The sequence below is a fragment of the Staurois parvus genome, unplaced genomic scaffold (genome assembly GCF_062004578.1).
Source record: "Staurois parvus isolate SC_StPar_1 unplaced genomic scaffold, SC_StPar_1.0 ptg000770l, whole genome shotgun sequence".
In the NCBI taxonomy this organism is placed as follows: domain Eukaryota; kingdom Metazoa; phylum Chordata; class Amphibia; order Anura; family Ranidae; genus Staurois; species Staurois parvus.
The window spans coordinates 715,974-741,327 of NW_028318566.1; the positions used below are offsets into that span (position 1 = coordinate 715,974).

The following is a 25,354-nucleotide window of genomic DNA, read 5'->3' on the forward strand; positions in this document are numbered from 1 at the left end:
AGCCCTATCTCACTCCGTAAGGGAGCTTCAGCCATGCAAGAAATGGGTCTGACGACAATGATATGTTGCAGCTCCGCTGATCGTTTCTGTAATCTGGGCCACCTTATTGGGCATGCAGGTTCTTATTACTTAATTCTCAGACCTGTAGGACTTCCAATCACAAAGCACTGCTGTGAAGATTAGATGTTATTTCATTCAAAGAAAATGTAATAGTCCTGGTGTTTTATGAGTAAAAGGTATGCTAATATTGAAAGGCTGTAATGTATTGGCATGCAAACTATTATAATTATTTTTGGAATAAGTAAAAATTTAGTTTCAGTTCACACCTAACAGCCTTAATGCTGAACCTGAAGACTCCCATTATATTCAGTGGTGCCCATTTACACCTCAGTGTTGTGCCCCTTGCTGCTCGAAACTCAAAATAGTACATGAAATTCTTTGGAGCGGAGTCACACCTTTTGGTCCCTACAGACTAAAATGGGAGCTCCAGAAAAACATCTTTATAGGAACGTTATGATTATTTTTTTACATTATTTCTTGCCTTTCCCGGTAACACTCAGTCCTGAAAACACCCCAAAAAAACCTGCAGACAAGCACATAGTAAAAAAATGCTTTAAAGTGTTACTAAACCCACAACAGTAAAATCAGTCGGTATATGCGGTAAAGCATGCTTGTTATACTCACTGTGGAATCTAAGGAGTTAATACTCTTCATTGTGTATAAAGGCTGTTTGATCCTTTCTTCTCTGCCCCTCCTCTTGTTGAATGACCACCTGTTACAGACTGCATCCGTAGTCACATGCTCAGTTTGGTGTGTATGACCAGAGAGGTTTTTTTTTTTTCTTTTCTTGGGAGAGTGCATGTGATCAGCACAGGGCCAATCAGCATAGAGGGTTAAGGGTTTCACATCCTCCTAGAGCAGAAAGAAAACTCCTCCTACAAGCTTTAACCAATGCTCTGTTGAAGTCAAAAGACTGCTCTAGTTGATGATGAGAAAAGGTATTTTGCAGTTTATATTTACTAAAATATTTGCACTTCCATGTTCTGTGTACTGTGGGAGACCAGATATAGTGAATGCAGGCTCCTGGGTTTAGTATCACTTTAAGCTCAAGTTGGACCCTAACCTTAGTATAACAGTGATGTTTGTGGGCTGCCCTTGCAGATCTGCCTAGAAAAACGTTAGCTGAGTGGCTGTCAGTTCTGAATCAGTGAGTCAAAGTGTTAAATTTCCAGAAGAAGTCTGTAATGACAACTGACATATTTCACCCAGCACAGGTTTCTTTAAAAGAAATTGTATGGATTGTCATACAGTGCAAAGCAACAGGTTTGCGTTAATGCCTCCCCTCCCTTACGAAGCAAATGTTTTTTTGTTTCCTCATCACTTCGTTAGGTGAGGACTGTCTAATACACTCGCGGTGCCAAGCTGATTCATATCTGGAGATTTCTTCATCCTGACAGTCTAACAAGATTAAAAGAAAGAGGAGTATATGCTTCTGGGGATGGATGCATTAAAGCAAACCTCTTGCTTTTTCCTACATGATTGGGTTTCTAAGTAATCGGGCTGATTGGTGTAAGTAACATCCCTTTGACTGACTACTTAAGTGAAAATAAAGGTTTGATTTTTTTCCTCTAATTTTGAAGATGTTATACTTACCTGCTCTGTGCAATGGTTTTGCACAGAGCAGCCCCGAACCACCATTTCTGGAGTCCCCCGCCAGCACTCTCAGCTCCTCCCCCCTTTCAAGTGGATTGCTATGGGGGCACTTGTGTGGACTCAATCCTGAGGCAGGCTGTGTACATCTTTTGACACACATAGTGCAGCTCAGCCCTACCCCCTGCTCCCTCCTCACAGGATTTGATTGAAAGCTGCAGGAGCCAATGTCCTCTGCTGCTGCCTCTCTGTCCTGTAAGAAGAGAGAGAGAGCACAATGATGCTGCTGTTGGTCATAGCACTGGAAAAAGATTAAGCTCAGGTAAGTATTTGGGGGGAGCTTATTATAGAGGGTTTTTACCTTATTGCAGAGAATGTATTAAGGTAAAAAAACTTAAGCTGTATTTACAGAATTTTGTCCATATTTTATTATACATTTTTACTTGCTTCTCTTCTGGAAACAATGAAGCCTTGTACACATGACATTTTTTTTCTGCTTGCTAGTCTCAAATCAAAAAGGAATAGGTTACTACAGTTAAGAAAATTCTCCTAAAACAGAATACAATATTCCACGATGATGTATTATATTGTAATGTGTTCTTTTGTATCCGAACATATGCGGTCTTGGTCACTCAATCGTTTTACAGATGAATACTGTACTGAATAAACAAAAATCATTTGTTCTGTTATGGTACGAGAACACTTTTCATGCTTGTCCCTTTAGATAATTTCACATGAACTGTCATGATCGACTCTCGAAGGCTGTGTGGCATTTTTCTCATTGCGTGTACTAGGCATAAGACTGGTCATTTCAGTGACTTCTTGATATTGCTAATTAGGAAGTTCTGTCAGCTACTGTATAATCACATAATCAGTTTTGTTGTACAAACAGATACATTGCATTCTTATAGCAAAACCTGTGGACACCTATCTCTCTAGGCCAGTTTATCACCACAGATAAAAGGCTTATTGCTGTGAACCAAAGGCCAGTGGCTGGATTTAAAATATCCAACACCACAAGGTATTTCCCAAGCTGGAATACTCTTTCCTACTACCTGCACATTCCTGTTGGTGATTGAGACTGCCCATCATAATTTATTGTTCTATTGAGTTTATACAGTGGATATAAAAAGTTTACACACCCCTGTTAAAATGTCAGGTTTCTGTGATGTAAAAAATGAGACAAAGATAAATAATTTCAGAACATTTTTCACCTTTAATGTGACCTATAAACTGTACAAGTCAATTGAAAACAAACTGAAATCTTTTAGGGGTGAGAAGTAAACATAAAAAATTAAAATAATGTGGTTGCATAAGTGTGCACACCCTCTTATAAGTGGGGATGGAGCTGTGCGCCGAATTAAGCAATGACTTTCAAAATCATGTTAAATAGGAGTCAGTACATGCAACGATTATGTGCAATAGAGACATGGAAGCTGTACGCGACAACCATCTTTTTAAGGTCTCAGCCATTTTGTTTTTCATGAACAATCATCTTTCACCCCTCCTCCCTCCTCTTGAAATGGAATTTGTAGTTGTAAGTTGTAACGGACTTCAAAAGAGCCTCTTATTGTAAATAAAACACAAATAGAGGCCAGCTCTAGAGCTGTAAACCACTAACTAGTCTTGACAGGATGTCTATTTTGCAAAGACACTTTCCTCTGCCCTATCGTAAAACAATAACTCAGTCAGCCATCACACATGACCTGTTAGGCCATTAGAGCTAGGAATGCAGAGCGTGCCATAAAAATGTCTATTCCACATGTAACAATTCATAAAATTTATCAGAAACTGGGCACATTAATATTAGGTATATATTTGGATATATCATTTCATGCCGAGCCAAACAAGGTCCTACATGACTATGTTAGCACCTAGGGAAGGGAAGAAAGCAGTCTTTTCCCTCTTGAGTGACATTGAGTGACGTTTGGTATCCCTGGGTTTGAAATATAATTCTGAATATTAATCTGCCAGTTGCTAGGATATCCCCTGCACATACTGGAAGTTATTAATATTAGTATAAAATTGTAGTTGGGACTTGGTCATAAACTTGGTGACCTCTTAGCACCCATCCTGTAAACTTTATGATTGGTTAGTTGTTCTCAGGCAACACCCCTTTAATATCATAGAAAAGGACTGACAGGCCTGATGAAGGGAGCTCTCATTTAACATCAATAAAGAAACATCTTAACGGACTTGAGAGCCAAGGTAATGTTTTGCTCAGACAATTGGGCTCTACTAAACCAGGACTTTGCAAGTATTCTGCCTTCTTAACTCCTTTCTTTTATTGCTCCTTTGCTTTATTGTTCTCTTTATGTCTTTGTAACATTTTTTTCTGTAAATATTTTAATTGCACCATTTTGACCTTTTTAGTAATAAAACCTATGTTGAAAAGTATTGAAACTGTCTCTAAAGCTTTTAATTCAAACTAAAGAATCCCTGTCACTTTAAGTGTTCTACTGTATGTAATAATCCTCTGAATATCCCTGTCTGTGGTGACAGTGTGTGTTACAGATGCTTATGCTAATATCATAGTGTTATTGCTAAGATTTGTGAGTTTCCTCCTTCTCTGTAAAAAGGCGGTGGTGGCAGTGTGAAGGGTTAATTGCGTAATTAACCCGACCCAGTAACAATCGCTCTCAGGCTGCTGGCACATAGATTGTGGTCCCGCGAGCTGGAAAATCTTTGTGCAGGGCGCAGCTGAGAGTGGCATTGTTACGCAAGTGACAGCGCGGTGTGAGATTGGCTGGTCCTTTGTCACAAGTTGGTGAGAAAGGCAGGGGTCAGGCACCACGTTCCATCACAGTACACACCTGCCATCATTTAAAGTGCCTCTGATTAACTCCAAATAAAGTCCAGCTGTTCTAGTAGGTCTTTCCTGACATTTTCTTAGTCACATCCTACAGCAAAAGCCATTGTCCACAGAGAGCTTCCAAAGCATTACAGGGATCTCATTGTTAAAAGGTATCAGTCAGGAGAAGGGTACAAAAGAATTTCCAAGGCATTAGATATGCCATGGAATACAGTGAAGACAGTCGTCATTAAGTGGAGAAAATATGGTGCAACAGTGACATTACCAAAAACTGGACGTCCCTCCAAAATTGATGCAAAGACAAGAAGAAAACTGGTCTGGGAGGCTGCCAAGAGGCCTACAGCAGCATTAAAGGAGCTGCAGGAATATTTGGCAAGTACTGGCTGTGTGGTACATGTGACAACAATCTCCCGTATTCTTCATATGTTTGGGCTATGAGGTAGAGTGGCAAGACGGAAGCCTTTTCTTACGAAGAAAAACATCCAAACCTGGCTAACTTTTGCAAAAATACATCTGAAGTCTCCCAAAAGCATGTGGGAAAATGTGTTCTGCTCTGATAAAACCAAGGTTGAACTTTTTGGCCATAATTCCAAAAGATATGTTTGACGCAAAAACAACACTGCACATCACCAAAAGAACACCATACCCATAGTGAAGCATGGTGGTGGCAGCATCATGGTTTGGGGCTGTTTTTCTGCAGCTGGAACTGGGGCCTTAGTCAAGGTAGAGGACTTATGAACAGTTCCAAATACCAGTCAGTATTGGCACAAAACCTTCAGGCTTCTGCTAGAAAGCATGGAACTTAATTTAAAATCAACAAAGGAATGGCTTTACCAGAAGATTAAAGTTTTGGAATGGCCCAGCCAGAGCCCAGACCTGAATCCAGTCGAAAATCTGTGGGGTGATCTGATGAGGGCTGTGCACAGAAGAGGCACTCGCAATCTGACAGATTTCGAGTGTTTTTGCACGGAAGAGTGGCCAAATATTGCCAAGTCAAGATGTGTCATGCTGATCGACTCATATACAAAAAGACTGGGTGCTGTAAGAAAATCAAAAGATGCTTTACCAATGTATTAGTTTAAGGGTGTGCACACTTATGCAACCATATTATTTTAGTTTTTTATTTTTCCTTCCCTCCACCTAAAAGATTTCAGTTTGTTTTTCAACTGAGTTGTACAGTTTATAGGTCACATTAAAGGTGGAAAAAGTTTTGAAATGATTTATCTTTGTCTAATTTTTTTACAACAAAGAAACCTGGCATTTTAACAGGGGAGTGTAGACTTTGTATATCCACTGTAGGTCTTCAAACTTTTTTCACCATTAAATTTAGGGAATACACATGACACAGGATTCCCAGAGTGTTGTGACAATAAGCAATATCCTTATCCACTTGCCCTCCAGAAAATTTACCCTCCTTCAGGACCAGGCCATTTTTTGCTATAATACAGCACTGTGCTACTTTAACTGACAATTTTGCGGTCATGCAAATCTTTTTTTGCTATAAAAAATATCCCATTAAAAATATACAATTTCTTCATAAATTTAGACCAAAATGTATTCTGCCACGTGTCTTTGGTAAAAAAAATTCCAATAAGTGTATATTAATTGGTTTGCGTGAAAATGATCATGTCTACAAATGACGATATATATATTGGAATTTTTAAAAAAATGTTATACTCGTAATGCTGGCAGTCAGCAACTTATAGCAGAATTGTGATAGTACGGTGGGAAATCTGAGGCAATCAAAGGGTTCGCGGTGGCTAACTATGTGTAATGTGTTGACTGTGTACAATTTTACTAGGGGATGTGACAGTTTTTGTCTCTCCGCAAAGCATGAAGACAAAAACCGGCACATCCCTGCTGTCAATAAAGAAACCCACTGATTGTCATGTCAGGGAGCCAATGTCAGCGCAGGTGGTCGGGCGCGCGCGCACACCTTACTTGAAAAAGCAAAATAACGTATATATACGTGATTTTGCACAGCCGGCCTGTACTTAATCTCCAAAAAATAATCCATATACATCTGCTGCGTAATGGCCCTATAATCCGTTTTCACTGGAAATCATTTCAAGTTTTTTGCCTCTTTGTAATGTCCTCCGTGAGTGCCTGAAACTCCCTTTTCCCCTTTCTCTTTAGTTTCTTTGGAACAAACAGTGCAAGTCTGTTGCAGTTTAATGCTAGCTACAAATGCCATAGTCCCTATAGTTCCCAGGAGTGAACAAACGTATGGCTGTATTCCTACATATACTGGTACCATGGAGAACAAACATAACTGCCTTCAAAAGAGAAGTCAGATCACAAAAAAATTGGAGGAGGCGTAATAGAAGGTACTTTTTTGAGTTAAGAATACATACTTAATCAGATTTTTTTTTTTTTAATAACCAGAGCTTAGTGTCACTTTTACCGTTTTTCGGAAGAGACAAATAGTGAAAGCATTTTGTTTTTGGACTGCTTTTGCCTCATTGAAACATTGTGCAAAAGAGCAGGTAATGGTGTTTGAGTCACCGTTGTGTCTCATTCTGTTGTGCATGTGAATCTCATCTTGAGCTATTGAGCTCTGTAAACCAATAGCTTTTATCAGCAAAGCAGAGAAGGATATATTGGAAAACACCTAAAGGATTTTTAAGCAATTAAAAGCACTTAAAAAATTAATCAGGAATTTGAAGTATTCTACGTTATGCTATGTTAATGGGAACATGACAAATATAAAGCAGGTGTTATCCCAATTTGGCTGCTACCTTTTAAGTAAAAGCAGGAGGAGTAATTATTATTATTATACAGGATTTATATAGCGCCAACAGTTTGCTCAGCGCTTTACAATATAACGGGAGACAATACAGCAACAATACAGTTCAATACAAGAGGGAAAGGAGGGCCCTGCTCCTTGGAGCTTACAATCTAAGAAGTTGTCATATCTGTATGCATGTAAGTAGTGGGGAAAGTAACTCTGCTACTTTTTCACTGTTCAGTGACACATGATGGGAACAGAGAGATGACTGCATTGTTTTGGTGCAAAAAAAGTCTGGTCATTAACCTGTATTAAACTCACAACTAGATGGAGAGAAATACAAAATTTTAAGCAAACTAAAATGCTTCTATTTCAGCTATTTATTCAGCAGTTTTCCTGGAGTTCAGGGTTTATATGGTTTGTTTTTTGTTTTAATTCTGTACAGGATGAGATGAATGTTAATGTCATACATTCTTAGTAGTCATTTCATCTGAAAAATATTAGCATGATTTGGGATTTTAGTACATTGTTTCATGCTCACTGGTACTTGGTATTTTATGGTTGACCTGGCAAATGTGGTGTTCTGTCTATATATTCCTTAATGTTGAAATGGAATTCATAGACATTATATTGAAAATGTTTGTCTGCACACTATGGAGATGGAGTACATCTTGCCTTATAACAGCTGGTATCTGTTGGTTGAATGAACTAATTATGTGTGTGTGGGCCAACTAACCCTCGAGTAAACACACATCCATTTCTGGAAGGAAAATGAATTTCTATGAGGATGAATTACATCTAGTCTCAATGGTATGCTGAGTTCAGCCATCTGAATGGGAGTCTTTTTTTTTCCTGACCATATTTGAAATTAAATTAAAGTAGAACTCTAGCCCAAAAAGAGAATATTGTTTTCAATGGGAACTCCAGCTTTGTTTAACAAAGTCAAGGCTAGTCATAATGGCCCAGAACAATTTTATATTGCAGCTATATCTTTATTGATTTGGCAATAAGCTTTGAATTTTTTTTTTTTTTTTTGAGGGAGGGGGCGATCACAATGTATTTTAGAGGCAAAAAAAATCAAACAAAAAAAACAATGTTTTTGTGTTTTTTGCAAAAGATTAAAAAAAATCATTTTAGGCCTGAAGATTACACAAAACCCCCAAACATTATATATTTTCTGAAATCGGAGACCCTAGAGAATAAAATAGTGGTAGTTCCATTGTTTTATGTTGCATGATATTACTGCAAAATTTCAGTAAAAAATACAGGATAGTTAATTTTAGGGCACAAAAAAAGCAATAAATTAGCCTAATTTGTAAAATATAAAAGATGAGGTTGCAGTGAGTAAATAGATATCCAACTTGTCAAACCTTAAAGTTGCTTGCACTCGTGAAATGGCAACGAACTTCAGTACCCTACATTTTCTATAGTTGACGCTTTTAAAGCCTCTTCTAGGTCATCAGTAAAGTGTTACGGAGGAGGCCTGGTGCTAGAATTATTGCTCTCATTCTGGCTTGCACGCCGATATGTAACGTGTATCGCAATCAACGTTTTCATATGTAGGCGCCCCAGTGTTTGTACGTGCGTATATTATACTTAATTTTTTACATTTTCCTTCCTCTAAGCTCCCCTGCATGTTAGCATATGTGTCCATGCACATATAAACTTTTAGAGGCGTTTAGTGACAGAAGAATTTAGATCCAGGAAAAAAAACCCCGCTGCCATCAAGTAGCAGCACAGTTTTGGCAGAAAACACACTTGACGCTTCTAAATGCGTGTTAATGGTAGACACGTTTAGCGCTTGAGCGTTAATTCATTTTAATGACCAGAATACATTATTTATTCTGGCCAATTAAATGGATTAATACCCAAATGTTTGGTTCAGCTAAACGTGCCTAAATAAAATGCGCTACACGCTTGGAATCAGGCTTTTTTTGCCAAAATGCTGCTGTCAGGAGGAAAGGCTTCTAGGAGAGTTAAGAAAATGTCCAGTGTGCATGATGCCTAAAGAAAAATAGATGTTTGGCAATAAATACATTTTTAGAGAGTAAAATTAAGTGATCAATATAATTCATTGTTACAGTGATCTTTCAGGCAAGAGCCTCCCAGTTTTCTACTTGCAGACCAGGATTTAAGTCAAGTTAACAGTGGATCCTAGTGGAGGATATTGCGGGACTGTGCAAAGTGGGTAGTAATTTATTAATTTCAATATAGTGCCAACTCCTTACATACATATTGTACGTTCACATCAATCCCTACTTTCTATAAACTTACAACGCAAGGTCCTTATTTCACATGTTTACATAAACTTACTAAGGACAATTTGTAAAGGAGTCAGTTATCTTACCAGCATGTCTTTGGAGTGTGGGAGGAAATCAGAGTACCTGGAGGAAACCCCAAGCACAGGGAGAATTTGTAAACTCCGTCATTTAATTAGTTGATACAAAAAAACAGAACTTTGCTTATTCTGAAAAAACAGGATCCCATAAGAGCCAACTGTCTCCACCCATGCGGCTTCTACTTGCCTTATGTTCATTCCTTTGATGCCCAGTGTTCCTGCTGCCAAGTTTTGTTTTTTGTTTTGTTGTTTTTTTTTTACAGAACAAAAAAGTTAATCTTAAGATGTTTGTAGTTGACTTAGGGTTAGTTATATAAATGTACGCATGTATAGATTTGTGTCTGTGTATACACTATATTTATATTCATATCCCAGTTATAATTAAGAAAAATATGATTTTTTTTTCTCCAAAGGTGTAATACTGTTGGTGGAACTGGATGAAATTCAGTAACATTTTCATGTTTATGGAAGCAGTATGTCTTGTTCAGACTAGTAATAAAAGGGATGGAAAAGGGGGAAAAGATAAAATGAAAGACCATTTGTCTCGCAATCTTTGCTGTATTATATTCCATCAAAGCAGTAGATATTTATATATGTGCTTTCATGGCTGGCTTTGGTAACTCGCACAGTTCTATTCAGTGACCTCTCCAGCTGCAGCCACCAGACTTGTGTTTGTCTCTCTCGAAATGAGTTATTTCTAAGCCAGTGAATTGTATTATCTGGATCACGTCTGCATACAGCAGATTTTTAGGTACAGATGTGATGTGATTGTTATTCCTCTTCATAAGAGCCCTTGTTTGGCTTTGGGAGTATTAAGGGCATCTGTTCCCCTATCAGTCTTGGCGGCTCTTTGGTCACAGTGACCTCAGGCACATGTAGCAGGCAGTGAGCACCCCCAAGGGACACGCACAGGACTCCTCTTCCATATGTTGGGGGTTTGCTGTCTCTGATCCTGTTCTGTGTTGTATTTCCCCTCCTCTTTTCATGGCTTTCTGAGAAAGAACTGCAGATATTTTTATCACTGGCAGGCCTTTACAGAACTACATTAACTGAGAGTTTGTATGTTTTTTTCCTTTTTACATACTGCATGCTGTGCAGACATTTTATCAGGCAGATCTTGCTGTGGGATTATGGAGCTCCCATGACTGCCTCAGACCACCATCTTCCTCCAGTGACTAAAATAACACTTTTGGGCAGACTCATCCTTTAAAGGGAATGTACAATCTTTTCAATGATTATATGTAAAAGATATAACGATATGATTAACCCCAGGTAAATTTTATGCTCCTCATCGTTCTTCTGGTGGCAAGGTATTACTGTGTTCAACCCCTAAATGCACGTCTCTCTTATCTGTACACCTGACGTTTGACTTTTGGTATACTAGATGAAGAATATTGGCCAGATCGTACTAGAATAATCTTGCAAGAAGCTTTATTCATGGCTCATAAAGCTATAGCTAATAAATGCAACTTATTCACTCCCTGGTTATCTCTCACCTTGACTATTGTAACTCGCTCCTCATTGGCCTACCTAATCGCAGGCTATCCCCCTCTTCAGTTTATTTTGAATGCTGCTGCCAGACTCATCCACCTTACTAACCGTTCCATATCTGCCATCCCTCTCTACCAATCCCTCCACTGGCTTCCCATTGCCCAACGAATAAAGTTCAAATCATTAACAATAACATATAAAGCCATTTATAACTCTGCCCCAAATTACATCACCAATCTTGTCTCCAAATATTAACCAAACTGTACTCTCCGCTCCTCGCATGACCTCTTACTACTCTAGCTCCCTTGTCCCTCCTCTCATGCTCATCTCCAGGACTTCTCCAGAGTCTCTCACATCCTCTGGAACTCTCTACTCCAGTTTATCAGACTATCGCCTACTCTGCTCACTTTTAGGCAATCTCTGAAAACCTATCTCTTCAGGGAAGCCTATCCTGTCTTCAGCTAATAATGGAATCTTCTATTCCTCCTACCAGTCCATCCCCCACATTTATTACCTTTTGTACCACTAGCCCCTCCCTCTTAGATTGTAAACTCCAAGGAGCAGGGCCCTCCTAACCCTCTTGTATTGAACTGTATTGTTGCTGTATTGTCTCCCGTTATATTGTAAAGCACTGAGCAAACTGTTGGCGCTATATAAATCCTGTATAATAATAATAATAAGAAGAAATTAATCGGTCCATCTTCCTACTGTAGCCCAGTTGGAATCGTTAGTTAAAGTGGACTTCACACTCGAAAATTACTTTGTAGCCATTGCAACCCCCCTTCTACAATCTAAAAAACTGAGTGCCATCTCCTGCCTTCATTTTTGCCTTAGTAAAGAATGACATAGACCCCACTCCTGAAGCCTCCAGAGATATGCACATCACATATCCCGGGAGACTTCAGCTACAAACTGGCTGATGGATGACAGACCTGGTGGCATGTCATCAGTGTGTCATCTGCACAAACCAGGAAGAGACAGCTGGCTCCCAATGACATGGTGGCACAGGTTTTGGCACATAGCAGCAAAGTGGCAGATCACAGCAGGGCAATCCCTGGATATGCTGGGCAGGGCAATGGTAATTCAGCATAAAAAGTAAGAAGAGACCAAAAATACCACAGTGGAGTTTGGGGAAGGGGGGTTGTGAGGGAAAGATTCTCTTATGAAAACGTTATATATATAGGAACGGCAACTGTCTTCTAAAATTTGAGACCTATGGTTGGTGTAATTCTATGTTTACAATATGTTTAGGATGACTTTACGAGCCTTACAGCTGTAACTACGCCACTCAGTATATGTGAACTTCTTGGCAGAGTGTTTTAGAATATATAATGTAACAAAAGCACACCGGAGACTGTCACTGTTTCAGTTCTTTATTTTGATAAACCTTTGTCTACTTAGGTTATTGTAATTGTGAACATTTTTATACTTTTGATCTTTTAACATGATTTTGTATAATTTTATGCTTCTGTTTTTATAACTTTTATACTTCTTGAGTTCAATAAACAGAGTTAAAAAAAAAAAAGAAATTGAAAAGAAATTAACGTTCTGTGAATAATCCCATCCCTCCCCAGCCCTTGGCTGAATTAGTAAAACTGTTGAGTGTCAAAAACTAGGAGTGGTGTTTTCTTGCCTCAATTACCAGATATGCTGCAAATGTCCATTGTTCATGCTGTAGGAGTCTAAACTTCCCTGGAGCAACTGGGACCTGGGGGGGGGGGGAGTAAGGGGACCCAGTGTTGGCCATCATAGTCACTTGGGGAAACAGGTGTATTTGGTGTTGTGACTGTTAGGGCTCGTTCACACTTGGCTGTTTTGCCAACGCTTGCCAAACGCCCCTATAGCGTTTGGCAAGCGTTGGTCCGGCGTTTGCTGAGTGTTTTTAACGCTCGGCAAACGCTCCGCAAACGCCGCATGCGCGGTTTAGCGGCGGTTGCTAGGCGTTTGCCGAGCGTTAATAACGCCCCACAAACGCCTATAATGCAGTTTGAGTGGTGTTACCGCTCCGCAAACGCCCCGCAACCGCACCGCAAACGCCGGCCGGGCGTTTGCGGAGCGGCACCATAGACAAGAATAGGAGGCTTCAAAGCCTCCTGACTCGTCCAGAGGCGTCCGTTTTGCCGCGACGCAACGCGACGCAAACGCTCCCGTTAGAACAGCACCATGTGCTGTAATGTGCAGAATTGGCAGAGGCGTTTGGGAAGCGGTAAAAACGCTTACCAAACGCCTCTCTGCCTCCTGCACACAAGGCTAGTGTGAACGTAGCCTTACTTTCTGCTTTAGTTTCCATTGTCACTTATCATTTACTACAGACTATTTACTGTATTGATTTATAAACATTGAATGTGCTTCAATATTGTTTTTAGTTTGGAAACATTCAAGGATGCTGCAGCAGAGACAGAGCTGGAGTGGTGCCAGGTGACAGGTCAGTGTTGGGGGGGCAGTATAAGTGTAGGCAGCACAGTGGCTAAATAGTTAGCACCAGGGGCGGACTGACAACTCATGGGGCCCCCGGCCAATAGGGGATCGCGGAGCCCCTGTGTCCTTGCCCAAACTCAAAAAAGCCTATGAAAAAGGTACCAGGGGCATCTCATGGGGCCCCCTACTGACCTCTGGCAGTGCCCGAGTTTCCAAATGGTCAGTCCCCCCTGGTTAGCACTTTTGACTCGCAGTACTAGGGTCTTTGGTTCTAATCTCAACCATAGCACCACCTGTCTGGAGTTTGCATGTTCTCCCTGTGCCTGCGTGGGTTTCCTCCGGGTATTCCGGATTCCTCCCAGACTCCAAAGACATGCTGGTAGGTTAATTGGATCCTGTCTAAATTGGCTCTAATATGTGTATGTATGAATGTAAGTTAGGGACCTTAGATTGCATGCCCCTTGAGGGTTAGGGACTGATGTGAATGTACAATATATATGTAAAGCACTGCATAAATTGACGGCGCTCTATATGTACCTGTAATAAATAATAAGTAGTGGGGTGTTTTTTACCCTAATGTATAGAATGCATTAAGGTAGAGGGGTAGGACATGTGGGGGGGGGGGGGTTTACCCTAATGTAGAGATGCATTAACAGTAAAAGAAAAAGCAAAAAAACTTTAACACCTAAATGCAATTTGTAGCATTGGCTTGTGTTAATAAAACTGTACATATCATCTGCACTACGTAGTGTATCCAGGTAACTTATACCTAAATTTGACCTTCATTTAGTGGTTGAAGTTAATGGGTATCTCCTGATTTTTTTCATCATTCTTATCAAAGGAAAACTGGCCCAAAATAGTAAAGAATATTTTAAACTTCAACTGAATATTTTTTGTCCTTCCCACGAACCACCACCAAAAAACCCCACAAAAACTGTCTATGTATAAATAAATAAATTCTCTTGCTTTTCTAGTTGGTGACAACTTGATCTCTCTGCTGGGAGCATGCTATGGAATGTGCTTCAATAGAAGGAATTGATCAATAGAGGGAGCTCTCAATGGCTTGGAAATATTTATTTATGCACTTTACTGTGAGAAAAAGCAGTAAAGCACTGCAAAGCCGTATCCAAAGTTGAAGCATTTAATGAGCAAATATGGCTGCCCCATGTAAATATATCATTACAAGTCATTCATAGACACAGGTTCTTCAAAATGTGGATGCATATTAATACAATTATTCATTTTTTTTAAAATTTTTTATTTATTTATTTATTACAGGTACTTATATAGCGCCATCAATTTACACAGCGCTTTATTTATACGATTTATTGTACATTCACATCAGTCACTGGAACTTACAATCTAAGGTCCCTAACTCACATTAATAAATACACATACTGGGGCCAATTTAGACAGCAGTCTAATGTACCTGCATGTCTTTCAAATGTTGGTGGAAACCAGAGTACCCGAAGGAATCCCATGCAGGTACAGGGAGAACATGCAAACTTCATGCAGGTTGTGCCATTGTTGGGATTTCTACTGACGACTCTAGTTCTGGTAGGCAGAAGTGCTAACCACTTAGCCGCTGTTCAAAGAATATGCAGTCTCTTTAAAGCGGTAGTAAACCGCCTGCAAAAAAAACAAAAACAGATAATGGGCTCTCTGCATGCATGTTTAGGTCTTAATGTACTAGTATGTACCGCATAATAGTACATTATGACAGACTTACCTGTACACAGAGCCCTCCAGTGCCAATCTATTTATGGCTCCCTAGTGCCTCCATCTTCACCTGGTCTTCCTTTTGGGTTTGTGGGTATAGGATATATGAATGGCCGGAGCTGCAATTACATCACTGCCTTTAGATGTGGCATGGTGCTCTGAGGGCCCGGCACACTGTGCCATCTTTTCAGAGCACATGTGTCAGTGACATCACTGGCTGCATGTTGTGTGAATATCTCCTAAATGGTGCATGTTTAGGAGATATTCACTGTGCTTACAGGCAGGCCTTATTATAGGCTTTACCTGTAGGTACAACTTACAAAATGGACTTCCACTTTAATGTACTTTTGACATTCGTTTTTACATTATTAATCTTCTGAATCCAAGGTGCTGGTTTAGCATTGTTCTGGGTTTGCATTTATTTATGCCAGCACCATTTTAGATTTAGCACTGGAACCACTGGCCATCACTGATCAGCTTCTGGGCTTCTCATTTTGCTACCATATGCTCCCTAGCAGCACAGTGAAACAAAGTGCTTTGACATTCTGTTTAAAGTGTCATGATGTTATTGGCACTTACTGTGTGTCCAGCTTCTGTCTTTAGGGCAGTTCTGATCCAGCGCTGTCTTTAGGGCAGTTCTGATCCAGCGCTGTCTTTAGGGCAGTTCTGATCCAGCGCTGTCCTGCGCTTCCCTGCAGCAGGATATCAATGCAGTGGTGTCCTTTCATAAGTGGTCTTTTCCTGCAGAGGTGCATGTGTGGTCTGGATTAAAGCTCACCTTTACCTGATCCAGACTCTCTCATAAAGGGAACAAAAGTGTTAAAACACTATAAACAAAAATACATTTGTTTAAAACTATGAACACTTACATAAATGCACTTAACACCATTTGAATTCTAGCAATTGCAAACCTGTGACAAGTTTTGCCATTGTGCTAATTTATGTCTCGTTAAACCTGACCTGATCTTCGCTTAATGTGTTACTTCCAATTTTCTTTGTGTGTTGCGATGTAATGTCAGAAGGGAAAAACTAATAACGCAATTTTCACTTTGAGCTTTTCTGCTATATTTGCATACAAATCGCACTTGGCCTTTTAGTTGGAGGACCATGACAATTATAATATGGGGTACACTTCTGGGACTGTGCAAATTACATAAAAGTTGCATTTAGAAAAAAAAATATAGGAAAGTGTTTTTTTTCTTCATTTCTTCCTAATGAAAACCTAGAAAATAACATTGTACGCATCAACATCTGCTACTAACAGGATGTTAGGGGGGACTACAAAAGCTAAAGGCTGGTTTCACATGCTGTGTTGCGGTTTGGCTGCAGTGTGGGTGTATCTGCGGTTTACTCGTAGTTTTAGCTGCGGTCCCATAGAATTTGTATTGGGTCGCATGTTTTTGGTACGATTTCTGAAAGCACTGCAAAACTCTTTTATGCTGCATCTTAGGGGTGCTTTCAGAAAATGCGTGACCTAGTAAACAGTGGATAAGATGTGGGAAAACTGCGGATAAGCCTGCGCTGCAACCAAACTGCAGCACAGGTGTGTGAAATCGGTCATAAGGTAAAAGATGCAGATATATATGATGTCTCCCTAGTGGGGGCAAAATAAAACAACCCAGGACTTGACGAGGTTAAAGGGCTCTAGGAGTCAAGTAGTTAATGCTGAACTCCAGGCATATATACATTTCACACATTAATGCAGTTCTGTAAATCACATATACAGTACGTCCTTAAAGAGGTTCTGAAGACTGAAGAATTTTTACTGCATGAAGGTTAAAAAAAACCCTTCTGTTCCAGCTCCCCTAACCCCCGAATACTTACCTGAGCCCAGGTTTGATCCAGCAGTGTGCACAAAAGTGGAAACTCTCGCGGTTTTCTCCCTCCTCATTGGCTCAGAGAAAGTAGTGGGAGCTATTTGCTCCTGCTGCTGGCAGTCACAGCCAGTGAGCAGAGCTGGGGGTAGGGGGTGGAACTGAGCTGCATTCTGTGTGTCTATGGACAAACAGAGCGGGGATTGAGAGTGAGCATGCCTGAGTACCCACATAGCAAACCACTTCCTATAGGGGCCGTCAGCAAGGGGGAGGACCCAGGAGCACCAGAGGGGGACCAGAGAACTGGAGGTTTGGGCTGCTCTTTTACAAAGCCATTGCACAGAGCAGGTAAGTGTAACATGTTTATGATTAAAAAAAATACCTTTAGTATCACTTTAAAAGTGATAGAGACAAACATTTTAAATACCATAATTTGACTTTGTATCAGCCTCTTGCAGTCCCTATACAGCAGAGCTCAGACTGTGGGAGGAAGACCCAGCATAAGGAACCCCTGCCTCTCCTTGCAGTTGTGTTGCAGTACAAGAAACATGCTGATAGGAGTACTGAGCAGAGTGACGGAGAGATAAACTCATCAGTTTGCGGCTTCTTTCGCTGTCCATTCACAGGCTAGGGGTGGGGAGGGCTCATTCACAGTGCTGTGTTGGAGTAACATGTATATGAGTCAGTTTGTGCCATTTATTTTCAATGGTACCCAAAGAAACTAAGGAAACACACAACTTTTATAGTGCATGGGGGCGTGGGTCGTGGCGTGCTGTATTTAAAAAAAACTTGTGCATGTCCAATGTTTAGGCACTTTGGGGGAGATTTACTAAAGCTTGTGCACTCAGAATCTAGTGCAGGTCTGCATGGTAGCCAATCAGCTTCTAACTTCAGCTTATTCAATTAAGCTTTGACAATAAAAGCTGGAAGCTGATTGGTTTGTATGTAAAGCTGCGCCAGATTTTGTACTGTGCAGTTTTAGTAAATGACCCCCAAGGCATCTATTTTTCATCCTTGGAAATTATGATGCACATATTGGTGTTAATAGGCCCAAAGTGTTACTGAATTGTGGCAGACAACCATGAATTCTCCAGGGCTGTACTGTGTGGTAGAGCTGTTAAATCTCAGAACGTGAGGGACAGAAATACAATTGTAGGTAAAACAGCTCTCGTATACAGTATGTATGTCTTCTGTGTATGTATCCGTTCAGCATTACCAAAGCCAATCTGTGTGCTTCCTGTGCGGCCTTTGTTTACAAAGCAGCGCCTCCTCTTTAGCCAGTGATTTTCTAGTTTTCTAGGTCACCCGACTGAATTCCTGCAGGTAAATTTGTTCCTGTGCTCCGATCCAAAAACAGAAACGAAATGATAAATCTAGAGGAGGAAGAGAAAAAGGAAATCCAGAGAGAGACTTTGCGGTCACCCTCAGAGCTTGAGCTAATCAGTTACCAGGCATGCTGCGTTTTAATAAACCTTCCCCGGGCTTTGGCCTGTTTGTTCTGCATATCGTCAGCGTGCCTACTGTGCTCGCTGTCTGTATGAATCTCGCCCAGAGCTGTCAGCTCAAGAGGAGGCACAAGAAAAAGAGCCTTTAGTTATTTAGGGGGCTAAACCACTAGAAACATGCTCAGTATCGGCGCCCAGCGTGAATCTCCTCTATTCTGACGCCTGTTCGATGGCGACTTGCTGCCTAATCTCCTTAGCGGGGTGAGGGACAAGATTTTGCGTGGGAGAGTAGAATTTATGAACGTTATTCTATAATTGTTTTAATTTTGCATTTCTATTATTCTACTTGCTTGGTGATATGTCTTTTAATAGTCCTGTTTGTGTGGGTACACTGCATAATTCACTGTGGAGAAAGAGAAAGATTAATTTAATGCGTTTTTTTTTAACTTATAAACAATTCAAAATGTTGGGAACCATGCTGCCCTCACATTTCTTTTTATTTCCTATTTTCTATTTTTAGGAGGATATATAGTGTTTCAATTATGTTTATTTAGGTCATTACTAAAAAGTCATTTTACGTTAATTTGAAGCAGATAAATACTAGTATACAATGGGGTGGATTTGCTAAAGGCAAATAGACTGTGTAGTTTGCCAGTGCAGTTGCCCCAGAGCTTAGTAAATGTGGTAAAACTTCACTTTACAAAAAATACCCTATCAAAATAAAAAAAACAGCATTTTTGCTTGCACGTGATTGGATTATTGGAAGCAAGCAGAGGTCCCCTTCATTTATAAAGCTCTAGAGCAGCCTTTCTCAACCAGGGTGCCTTGAGGTTTCTTCAGGGGTATCTTGGCAAGATGTCTAAAAATTGCTCAAAACATGTATACAAGCCAGCGGGTGGGACAAGCCTGCATTTTGGTTACACGAAGCCACAGGTTTTCATTGTGTGCCGTTACAACCTTCTAGCTGCTGGCATTCTGATAATCAATTATGGGGCGGCACAGTGGCTTATTGGTTAGCACATCTGCCTTTCAGTAAATGGGTCATGGGTTCGGTTCCCGACCATGGCGCCTCCTGCATGGTGTTTGCATGTTCTCCCTGTGCTTGCGTGGGTTTCCTCTGGGTACTCCGGTTTCCTCCCACACTCCAAAGACATGCTAGTAGGTTAATTGGATCCTGTCTAAATTGGTCCTCATATGTGTATGTATGAATGTGAGTTAGAAACCTTAGATTGTACACCCCTTGAGGGTTAGGGACTGATGTGAATGTTCAATATATATATATATGTAAAGCACTGCATAAATTAACAGCGCTATATAAGTACCTGAAATAAATTACATCATCAGTTGATAAGCAGGATGTCAGCTACCTGCACAGCATCCTAGTCACATTAGCTCAGTTATGGATAAAAACTGAGGGAGAAGAGAAACATTGGAATACTAGTCAGTACCAGTGTGCAAAAGTGTATTTGCTTTAGAAGAATAAATCACCTATAATGTTAGGTATCCTATGCGTGTGAATGTTGCTGTGTTATATAAAACAATTAGAATAGTTTTTCACATTTTAGAATGGGGTGCCTCAAGACTGTCCATAATTTTAAAGGGTGCCTTGACTGAAAAAAGGTTGAGAAACACTGCTGTAGAGTAGCTGCACTTGCAAAGTGAACAGTCTAGTTGCCTTTAGTAAATCAACCCCAATATACAGTATACTAATACTTTATTACAACAACATAAATCAACTAATCATTTCATATTTTCTGCTTCCAGGCCATATTTGCACTCTGTATATGAGTGTTTCTTTATTTTTAAATTTAAAAAAAAAAAACTTTGTACAAGCTATCAAAAATATTTTTTTTATAAATTGGTAAACTCATTAAAGATGGCTGCATGCTTGCCAAAAAAACTAGTATACAATCTCTTTTAAAAGCTTATTAACCATTACTGGAGTGGCTGGTGTTCACTCCCCCAAGATACAAAAAGTTTCGCAAAAGTAACCAACCAGAGAGACTGCGGGCATTATTTGGGGGCTGCTTAGAACCAGGAGTGTTTAAGGTCCAGGGAGATGCTCAGCTTTCAGCATGAACTATAGAGATGCATCACTAATGCTAGTCACCTACACAGCAATTTTCAGGGAACTATGACTGCTTTCAACTAACTTTGCTTTCAACTGAACAGAACAAGGCAACATGCTAAAACTCGGGTGTCAAACTGTTGCCAAACTACAAGTCCCACGAGGCATTGCAAGATTGACAATTACAAGCATGACTCCCAAAGGCAGAGGCATAATGGGATTTGTAGTTTTGCATCAGCTGGAGGGGCGCCAGTTTGACACCCCTGTGCTAAAAGATAAGTTCACCTTTTGTAACATGGTACACCCATATTCAGGGTGTAACATGTTACAGATGCACCAGCCTCCGCACCCCCCTTCCCCCAATCCCCTATTTTGACAGCAAGCAGCAGATCTTCTCACCCTGCTCGCTGTCACAATGAAAAAAAATAACATGGCTGTGCAGGGCTCTGCCCACCTGCGACATTCATTCACAGTTTTCTGTGAGCCCGGGTTCACACTAATAATGATTTTGAAATAGTGCGACTTCAAAGTCGGGTGTCAGTGCAACTTCAGGTGTGACTTCTAAGACATTTGTGTATCTTCATGCACAGATGTCTACGCAAGTCACACTCAAAATCGCCAAAAGTAGCCCAGGAACTACTTTTCAAATCGAAAAATTAGAATGGTTCCATTGCCGATCATTGGGTGTGACTTGTCATGCAACAGCCTTTGCAGCTGTCAAATTGTAGTTCTCAATGAACCACCACGCACTGTTGAGATCTCTAGGTAGTTCATTGAGCTTCCTGTCAGTGTGTAATTGCCTGTCCCGCTACCTAGACAGTCTGCAGGACCGTGGTGTTACACCCATAATCCGCTGATCATGCGTGCAATGCTTTACAGGCTAACAAAAAATGATAAATGCATAATTTTTTTACCTGAAAAAAAAATGTGCGTGTATTATATTTTTTGTAAACGTGAACTTATCTTTTAATCTGAATTAAAACTGTAAAAATGTTAGTGATAGGTAACCTTGACTTTTCTATTTTCTGTTAGCAAAACCTGGACAAAACAGTTTAGGATTGCCTGAAAATTGCCACTTTAAGGCCTGATGTCACAATTCATCATGCAGAGGACATCATTGCTGTTGGTGACAACTTTCCAGAGTGCTAACTATAGAAGTGGTACACTTCTGTATATTTTATGGGATGAGGTAATTTGGGGGTAGACATAGATGTAAGTGCCGGGGCACTAAAATGGACACTAAATAAAATTATATACAGTGCATTCAGAAAGTATTCAGACTTCACTTTTTTCAATTTAATTATGTTGCAACCTGATACTGCAGTTGTTTAAATTCATTTTTTCCCAATGCCAAAGCCAAAACAGAATTTTAGAAATGTCTGAATTTATTAAAAATAACTGAAATATTATATTATTCAGACCGTTTGCAACAACACTTGAAATTTAGCTCAGGTGCATCCCATTTCTCTTGATCATTGCTGATATGTTTCTATACCTTGATTGGGGTTCATCTGTGATAAATTACATTGATTGGACATGATTTGGAAAGGCACATATCTCTCTATAATAGGCCTCACAGCTGACATCGCATACTGTATCAGAGCAAAAGCCATGAGGTCAGAGGAACTGTTTGCAGAGTTCAGAGACAGGATTATTGCAAGGCATAGAACTGGGGAAGGCTACAAAAATAATTTCTGCTGCATGAAGGGTTCCCAAGAGCACAATTCCCAAGACCACAGTGGTCTCCATATTTCTCAAAGGGAAGAAGTTTGGCACAACCAGGATTCTTCTAAGAGCTGGTCGCCTGGCAAAACTAAGCAATCAGGGGAGAAGGGCCTTAGTAAAAGAGGTGACCAATAACCTGATGGTCACTCTGACTGAGCTCCAGAGATCCTGTGTGGAGATGGGACAAAGTTCCAGAAGAACAACCATCACTGTAGCCCTCCTCCCATGTGCTTTATTGCAAAGTAGCTAGATGGAAGCTTGTCTTCGGTGCAAAACACATGAAAACCTGCTTGGACTTTGCAAAAAAGCAGCCATCAGGAGTGTGTGTATATCTGACAAGCTGACTTGTGGCTGTGCAGTGGAGGGAGCTGAATGGACATGTGTCCGCTCTCTCCCCTGCTTGCTGACCCGGAAGCGAAATGTAAAACCTCATTTACGGGTCCCCATGCCACTTTACCCAACTAGTAAGGATTATATTCAGTATAGAGTAGTATAGATTCATTGGAGGACAGGTGAGACATCAGGGGTTTGTTAGACCTCTGGTGTCTCATTAAATAGAACCTGTCACAAAAAATCATCACATAGGGGACCTTTTTTTCCCTCTGTGATAAGAAAAAATGTAAGTAACTAAGAAAAGAACAAAAATTAAACTAAAAAATTAATTACACCCAAGTACATAAAGTCCCTTCCAAAGTTTTTTAGGCCCCCACTTCCACATACATGCACATATGAATGTAAATCATGGGTTTCCAAACTTTCTAAACAAAGGGCCAGTTTACTGTCCTTCAGACTTTACGAGGGCCGAGCTGCGGACAGTGAAAGTAGAAAGGGTCCCGATGTCAGCAGGAAAAAAATAATGCCCCTTTGGTGTCAGTGGGAGGAATCCGTGCCCCATTATTCATGTCGTTGGACTCTATCATTTGTGTCACTGGGATGAATTGTGCTTCATCATTGGAAGGAGTTGTGCCCCCTTCATTGGTGTAAGTGGGGGGGAATTATACCCAATTGGTATCAGTGGATGAAATAGTGCCCCAAGGGCCAGATAAAAGCAAGCAAAGGGCCGCAGTTTGGAGACCACTGATGTAAATGCATGCTTTGGGGACACTGACGCATGAAAACATTGATTGTGATATGCATGTTGCATATTGCAGCGCACGTTGGAGTGTGAGCAATAATTCTAGCACTTAGAGCTACTATGTAACACTAAACTGATGACCTGCAGGGGCTTTTAAAGCTTCACTTGTGGAAAATATAGGGTTTGCGGCCATTTCACGAGTGCACTCAATTTTAACCCTTGACATGTTGGACATCTGTTTACTCAGTGCAACCTCATCTTTTATATTCTACCATAAAAGTTTGTAGTATATTGCATTTGTTTGCCCAAAAAATAAATTTTAGTGTATTTTTGCTGAAATGTTACATTTCCTAGACTTTTGCGCTAATATTTTGTAACATAAAATATTGGAACTACCACTATTTTATTCCCCAGGGTGTCTGCTGTCAGCAAATATACAGTGTTTTGGGTATTTTATGCAGTCTTCAGGACTAAAAGGATTTTTCAAATGTGTGCAGAAAACTCAAAAATGGGTTTGGCAGCGAAAAGGTTAATACTCCTCTGCCCTGCTACCTATGTCTTAGGATCTTCTCTCTCTTGAAGTTCTGCAGCCTTCAACAAAATCATCAGCATCCAACTTTTTGGGTGTGCCAGATTCTTGCATCCTCCGCCAGGTTCTGTGGTTCTACCCACTGGCTGCTATGTCGCGACTGTGTTTTTCATCTTTGAATTGGCAGCAAGATTGCTTTAAATGCAGTGTAGCAGGTAGCGGAGGTCTAAGAGCTAGATGTTCTGTCTTACAGGAGTGCCTGGATCAATAGAAAATAGTTAAAGTTCACCTTTTGTAACATGTTACACCCATAATTAGGGTATAACATGTAACATGATACAAATGCACCGATCCCCTGTTTTGACAGCTAACAGGGGATCTTCTCCCCCTGCTAGCTGTCAAAATGTTGAAAAAAAAAGGCCCGCCCGGCTGCGTCATCCATTCAGTCTTCTGTGAATGCGAAAACCACAAGTGCTGACAGCCTTTGCGGCTGTTGGCTTGTAGTTCTCAATGAACTACAAAAGTGCTGTTGAGCACTCTAGTTCATTGAGCTTCCTGACAGAGTGTAACTGCCTGTCCGTATCAGAGGTACGAGATACACAGTCAGTTTGCACTTACGATCTGCTGATCCATGGGTGCAATGCTTTACAGGTTCCTAACAAAAAAAAATGCATATTTTTTTACTTGCAAAAAATGTGCATTTATTATTATTATTTTGTTTTTTGTAAAAGTGAACTTATCCTTTTAATGTGTATTTCAGGTGTGTATTTAGCTATATTCCTGGATTTCAGCTTTGCACAGGTTTACTACCATATCTTGGGGTGTATTTATATAGTGCAAAACATCTGCTTTATTTGTGGTTAATAGCACCCCAACACATTGTACACTAAAGCACAGTGCACCACAAACACAAGCTGTGTATAGTAGTACAGGCCTTGATATTTCCACTCGCCTGCTCGCCAATGGCGAGTGGAAATTATGGTAGGGGCGAGTGTGTCCCCCAGGGCCGTCTTGCTGAGCAGGCTCGGAGCTCAGGCCAGATCTGTCATTGGCACTGGGAGCCGTCAGACTGCTCAATAGCTGGGTGCAGTGAAAGCAAAGCAAGGAGTGTGTGCTGTGCTCTCTGCCTCCCCCTAGAGTGCAGTACCCAGCTCTGTGAGTGAACAACGAAGTACTGCAACTTTTTATAGGGCTGTGTGTGTGTGTCTACCTAATTTCAGCTCACTCTGCTCACATGATCCTCTATGTCAGTCAGTGGTTGCTTTAGGGGAGAGAGAGAGCACTTAACAGCGTGTTTGTGTGTGTCTGTGTGTGTGTATGTAAATGTGTGTATCTGTACATGTGTCTGCGTGTATGTACATGTCTGTGTGTACATGTCTGTGTGTGCATGTACATGTGTGTGTGTTTGTGTGTATGTACGTACATGTGTCTGTGTGTACATGTGTATGTATGTACATGTGTCTGTGCGTGTGTATTTCTGTGTATGTACATGTATCTGTGTGTATGCGTGTCTGTACGTGCCTGTGTGTGTATACATGTGTC

At 40.5% G+C, this 25,354-nt stretch overlaps 1 protein-coding gene across 1 annotated transcript in view; it reads left to right on the top strand.

Annotated features, from left to right (window-relative positions):
* MGAT4B (alpha-1,3-mannosyl-glycoprotein 4-beta-N-acetylglucosaminyltransferase B) overlaps positions 1-25,354 on the top strand; it is a 661,259-nt gene that overhangs the window by 288,293 nt on the left and 347,612 nt on the right. The gene's annotated exons all lie outside the window — the stretch shown is intronic.